Source organism: Odocoileus virginianus, unplaced genomic scaffold (genome assembly GCF_023699985.2).
Source record: "Odocoileus virginianus isolate 20LAN1187 ecotype Illinois unplaced genomic scaffold, Ovbor_1.2 Unplaced_Contig_45, whole genome shotgun sequence".
Lineage (NCBI taxonomy): Eukaryota > Metazoa > Chordata > Mammalia > Artiodactyla > Cervidae > Odocoileus > Odocoileus virginianus.
The window spans coordinates 254,942-261,713 of NW_027224362.1; the positions used below are offsets into that span (position 1 = coordinate 254,942).

General features: G+C 37.3%; 1 long non-coding RNA gene and 1 pseudogene across 1 annotated transcript in view; one reads left to right on the forward strand and one right to left on the reverse strand.

Moving 5' to 3' along the window:
- Positions 1-1,730, reverse strand: part of LOC139034212 (uncharacterized) — a 38,388-nt gene extending 36,658 nt beyond the window's left edge. The window contains exon 1 of the long non-coding RNA XR_011486638.1: positions 1,635-1,730. This is a non-coding gene — a long non-coding RNA (uncharacterized lncRNA). The remainder of the gene's footprint in view (positions 1-1,634) is intronic.
- Positions 1,731-2,459: 729 nt separating this feature from the next.
- Positions 2,460-3,858, forward strand: LOC110148713 (serine/arginine-rich splicing factor 6 pseudogene; annotated as a pseudogene).
- The last annotated feature ends 2,914 nt before the right edge of the window (positions 3,859-6,772 follow it).

A 6,772-nucleotide genomic window follows, 5' to 3' on the forward strand; every position in this document is an offset into this window, starting at 1 on the left:
CAAGGGCTAAGAAAATTTAATTTGCACATATGATGAGGTTAAGTGAGGAGCAGAGGAGTAGTCATGATATCTAAATATCAGATTTAATTTATAACTTGCCCTGTGGCACTAGCCTCTCTTTTGTGGTTCAGTTGCTTCATAGGAAAAATTGTGATGATGTTATCTTTGCTGCCTTACTTAGTAAAATATTGCAAGAGGAATTTAGTTATTCAATAGCTCTATGATTAAATTCTACTATGTATCAGATACTGAATTAGAATGAAATGAGATAATAAATATCAAGATTGCAAGCCCAGATATAAGTTAGAGTGTTATCATTGCTCTAAAAGCCACCTAATTCCAAAGGGATATAGTTTTGCACAAAGAATAAATTAAAAATTAAAAGGTCAGCTTGACACTTTCTTTTGTATTTTGTACTCTAGAAAGTTTCCATTATTACCTCACACTTTCTAGCCTATAAAAATTACCAAAATTACATAAGAATTAATATTTTTCCTCTCTATGAAATATGAAAACTCTGATTATCATTTTAAAAAGTACAGACATGCATAGCAACTATCAGCATTATCACTACTACTAATTTTTTTATTACTCATAAAGAAAAGTAAACATTTAACAAGCAAGCATCTATTGTTCACCACACTCTGTGCTAGCTAGTTTACCTATGAAATCTCATTTAAACTTAACAAATACCTAGTAAGGTGTATATTATTATACCCATTTTATAGGTCCAATAACCAAGTCTTAGAAAGGAAAAAGTCACTTGGAGAAACTGGTGAAGTTCTAAAAGAAACTCAATTCTCAGTCTCAAATCTCATGGTTTTTCAGACCCATAGAAAGAATACTAGAGCTGGAATAGTCCATATTTACTGATACAGACACTGCTGTCCAGAGAAATCAGATTCGCCATGAAGGCCATAGAGCATGTTAGTGACAGAGCCAGATCTAAAATGCACACCTTCTGTTTTCCACTTTAATGTATTTTTCTTTTAAATTTTACTAATGTATATGGTGTCAATTTAACTACATTCAACAATATGATTAATTAACTGAATAAGAAGTTAAGCAGAATTATTCTTAATGTTTATAATTTACTAAACACTATTTTTCACAAGAACTAAATTTAAAAAGAAAAAGAATTTTAATATATGAACGCAAGTTGGAAATATTTTTTCATTTTCATTTTATATGTTGCTTTGGCTAGTAGTTACCTGCCTTTTTTAAAGTTCTATCGATTTGTTTCCTGTTTATTGGTTTTTCAAGTAAAAGAGAAAACACTGTTAAAAACTGCAACTAAAAAACATACTACCCAACACTATAAACCACTAGACATCACAGACTTCTAGAACACTGATTCCAACCACAGTAGAATATGTTTATTTCAAGTGAACATGGAATATTCTTCAGAATGGGCCATAAAATAGCCATCAACATATTTAAAAGGATTGAAATCTTACAAAGTTTGTTCTCTTAATGGAATAAAATTAGAAATCTATAACAGAAGAATATTAGAGAAATTCCTAAGTATGTGAAAATTAAACGTTTCTAAATAACCAATGGTTAGAAGAAGAAATCACAAAGGAAATGAGAAAACCCTTTGAGATGAATGAAAAGGAAAACATAATAAAACTTACGGGATGCAGAAAAACCAGTGGAGGGAAATTTACCATCATGAAGACAGATTTTAATAAAGAAGAAAGCTAACATGGACCTATTATATAGCACAGGGAACTATATTCAATATCTAGTAATAATCTTTAACGGAAGAAAGAGAAGACCTCAAATCAGTAACTCAACCTTCTACCTTAAGAAACAAAAAAACTCCACAAACTAAACCCAAATAAGGCAAAAGGAAGGAAATAATGACATTTAGAGCAGAAACTAATGAAACAAAGTACAGAAAAATAACAGAAAAAAATCAATGAATTCAAAAGCTGATTTTTTCAGAAAGATTCTTCAGATATACTGTCTTGTACTCCCTGCTCCCTTACTCCTGTTTCTCACCTCCCTGATAAACTGCCAGTGCTCAAGTCCTTATCTTGGGTTAAATTTGAAAATTGAAATATGCTAGCTTTGCCATTTACTTATTGTGTGACTTGACTATTCCAGTGAGTTTCTTTGCCCTTGACAGAGAAGATCAATACCTCAAAAGAACACTAGGTTTGCAGCCAATATACTTGGGTTTTAATAAACTTCATCTTTGTCTTTTTACAACTGTTAAATCTCAATTTCCTTAATCTCTCCAAATCTATTTCCCCATTTACAAAATGATGATTTAGACCTCCCTCATGGGGCTTATGAGAATACCAAATAAGGCCAAAAAAAGTGAGAATATCTTGGAATCTATAAATTATCATCCAAATATGAGATTATATTTTATAATTGGAAGGCAAGGGATAATACATTTCTTAATTGAGAGATAGTAATAAATTGTTTTTACGCATCTTAACTCAAGTACAATGACGCCAAATTTGAATTGGGTCATTTTATACTTACTGAGAAGTATGTTTCCTCACTTCACCAGGGCTGATATTCTAAGGCTTCAAATAAATTACAGGACTCCCGCGACGCCGACGACGCCGTTTACGAGCTGAACGGCAAGGAGCTGTGCGGCGAGCGCGTGATCGTGGAGCACGCCCGCGGCCCGCGCCGGGATCGCGACGGCTACAGCTACGGAAGCCGCAGTGGTGGAGGTGGATACAGCAGTCGGAGAACCTCTGGGAGAGACAAACATGGACCACCTGTACGCACAGAATTCACACTTATTGTAGAAAATCTTTCTAGTCGTTGCAGTTGACAAGATTTAAAGGATTTCATGAGACAAGCAGGTGAAGTAACCTATGCAGATGCTCACAAAGAACGCACAAATGAAGGTGTCATTGAGTTTCGCTCCTACTCTGACATGAAGCGTGCTTTGGATAAACTGGATGGTCACGATCTAGAAGACGGTCACGAAGTAGAAGTCGTAGGAGCAGCCGCAGTAGATCTCGAAGTATCTCAAAAAGTCGCTCCCGATCCAGGTCTCTGAGCAAAGGTCGGTCACGGTCTCGTTCCAAAGGCAGGAAATCTAGATCAAAAAGCAAATCTAAACCCAAGTCCGATCGGGGCTCCCGTTCGCGCTCTCGGAGCAGATCGAAGGATGAGTATGAGAAATCTCGAAGCAGGTCTCGTTCTCGATCTCGTTCCCCCAAAGAAAATGGAAAAGGTGATATAAAGTCCAAATCTAGATCAAGGAGCCAATCCCGTTCCAATTCACCCCTACCTGCTCCACCCTCAAAGGCCCGTTCTGTGTCCCCTGCACCAAAAAGAGCTTCAAGATCCCATTCTAGATCTCGTTCAAAGTCAAGGTCACGATCCAGATCAAGTTCCAGAGATTAACCCAGAACTCTCCATTCTTTGCACACTATTACAGAACACTTTCCTACTTGCTTAGTCAGTTACTCTTTCATGTTTCTACTTGGCCTCTTCTGCAAGAAGAAACCTCCCAAAACGGGCACACAGAAATTGGATTTGTAGCCAAATTTGATGAAAAAGATGAGGTTCTAAAGAAATGGCATGAAGTCAAAGATCCTCTCCCTTCTTTGTAGAATTAAGATAACTTTGATTTTATAGCTTTTGAGCTAAAATAACTTTTGTAAAGATTAAGCTCATTTAGATTTTTTTTTTTTAAGTATTTCAGCAGGATCTGCTGGAGGGGTTTTGTTATTGTTATGTTTGTTTGCTTAATTTTAAATTAACCGTTTCAGGCTTTGAATACTTAAGGCTTTAGAGGGAGAACCCAATTTTCAATTATGTTGGCTTTTTATAAAGCTTGAGTTATGTAAGATTTCAATAAAAGTTTGCTACCAAAAAAAAAAATTACAAATTTCTGTCTCCTGAAACAGCTAGAAAGCACAGAATAGCTCTCATTCCTCTCATCCAGCTGATGACCTGGATGGTATACAATGGCCTCCATTTGACCTGGAGGGCCTACAAGTGCCCAAGACTGGTAGTAACAAGCCCAATACTAGTTGCTCATTATTTTCCCTTAAGAATGAATTGCTAAAAAACCAAATCAAGTAGGGAAATCTCAAATGATGGGACTTACTCTCTAAAATACTACAAGCTGCCAACATCTGGGTGAGCCATTTATCAGTGAAATACCAGGCATACCAGGAAGAGATTTGATAAATGAATTAGAGAATGTCTGTTGTTGCTGTTCAGTCACTCAGTTGTGTCTGACTCTTTGCGACCCCATGGACTGCAGCACACCAGGCTTCCCTGTCTTCACCATCTCCCGAAGCTTGCTCAAACTCATGTCCATTGAGTCGGTGATGCCATCCAACCATCTCATCCTCTGTCACCCCCTTCTCCTCCTGCCTTCAGTCTTTCCCAGTATCAGGGTCTTTTCCAATGAGTCGGCTCTTTGCATCAGGTAGCCAAAGTATTGGAGCTTCAGCTTCAGCATTAGTCCTTCCAATGAATATTCAGGATTGATTTCCTTTAGGATTGACTGGTTTGATCTCCTTATAGTCGAAGGGACTCTGAAGAGTCTCCTCCAACACCACAGTCGAAAATATCAATTCTTCAGCGCTCAGCCTTCTTTAAGGTCCAACTCTCACATCCATACATGACTATTGGAAAAACCATAGCTTTGACTCTATGGACATTTGTTGGCAAAGTAATGTCTCTGCTTTTTAATAATGCTGTCTAGATTGGTCATAGCTTTTCTTCCAAGGAGCAAACGTCTTTTAATTTCATGGCTGCAGTCACCATCTGCAGTGATTTTGGAGCCCAAGAAATAAAGTCTGTCACTGTTTCCATTGTTTCCCCATCTGTTTGCCTTGAAGTGATGGGTCCTGGATGCCATGATCTTAGTGTTTTGAATGTTGATATCTACTCATAATTTAATTATTGATATCCATCATCTTGCTATTTTATAAAAAGAGTATGTAAGATATTCCTCTAATAGATTTGTTGATAATATTTGTTGACACTAGCTTCTTTATTTTTTTTCATTAACTCTTAATTATAAAAGTGGATGGTTCAAGACTTTTGGACTCTGTGGGAGAAGGCGAGGGTGGGATGTTTCGAAAGAACAGCATGTATATTATCTATAGTGAAACAGATCACCAGCCCAGGTGGGATGCATGAGACAAGTGCTCGGGCCTGGTGCACTGGGAAGACCCAGAGGAATCGGGTGGAGAGGAGGTGGGAGGGGGATCGGGATGGGGAATACATGTAACTCCATGGCTGATTCATGTCAATGTTTGACAAAGCCCACTGAAATGTGGTGAAGTAATTAGCCTCCAACTAATAAAAATAAATGAAAAAAAAAAGATGGTTCATATGAAGTCTTAAATAAAGAAGCAACTCAGATTCAGGGTGCCACTAAGGAGGGAGCTGGGTGGGGGAAAGGAGTCAAGAACAATTCCTCTTAAGTTTGGAATAAATCTTCAATAGGACTATTGCAGGTCCTTAAAGTATTCACTTGGCAATCCACTCTTCATTTCAGTCAAGCAAAGAGTTTCTTGGTGTTCTTCTTCAAACACCTTTTTATCCCTACTATCATGCCAAAGCAGATACTCTGATTTCCTAGACAACCTTCTCATTTTAGGAACTAGGAAAGCAATGGACACCACAACTGTAACTAGACCAGAGAAACATATCTTTGATTATCTGCCTTTCCCATTCTTAAACCCACCAACTATCAGCACAGCCTGGCAGTAGCACTAAAAACAAAACCTTTTTTCTATCAAGTGCTATTGACTTAAAAGGGGGGAAATTCAATCAAGAATCAACACACAAGTCAAAACTACCTTTAATAATTCAAGATTTTTGAAGAGTAGTGGACAAAGGTTTAATCAATTCCTCTGTCACTTAAGTTTAAAAAATGAAATGAAGTTTTCTTAAAATAAGTGTAAAAATAATAATACACTTTGCAAATGAAAGAGAGATACTTGACTGTGGAGATGCCAGGACTGGGGAGTGGTAAAACAGTAAAAATTAGAATGATAAAATGAAAGACAGAGACATGCATCCATCTCTCCCACTCTGAAACAGATCTCCAAAACCTCTAAATTCTCTGCCTCATCTGGAAGTCTTCCTGGTCACACTCCTATCCCATTCTGGATTCCTGGAAATTCCTACCCCCTCAAACCCTACAAGTTGTGTGCTTCCCTCTTCTCCAAATTAGGACCTTCTTTCTAGTCTTTAAGAGATGCCCTCTCTCCCTGCAATAGCCTCTTTGATTTGACCAGGTAGTTATGCTGTGGTTGTTTGCATTTTTCCAAGCTCTTGGTATTTCTGATCTCTAGCCTTATGTATCCTGAGTTTTTAGTTTCCAGGCTTTCTCTGAGTTATTGACTTTTAAAATTCTACCTCCCAGGTTTTTTCCTACTCAATGTCCATATTTTTTCAATGTTCCATTTTCAAAATTAAAGAAAATAACCTAATGGATTTCATTGGTTTTACATCTCCCTAAATGATATTGAATTTACTGGAATTTCAAAGTTCAAAGGAACTATGAAGATCATCAAATTCAATTCCCCCAACCTCTGTACCCTAACTATGGACCCCTTTGACTATTCTTAGATTTTGCTGATATCTTTCTTTCTATAGCTTCCTCCTTGGGACCACACAGAACAAAATTGCTGCCATTGCCCTGTGACAACATTTCATCTATCTTATTAAGCTTACCTTTCCATCATTCCACCAAAACCCAACCCATCTCCAGATTAAAAAAAAAAAAATCCCAGTCCCTTTGACTGTTGTTATATTTCAAAACCTGGCA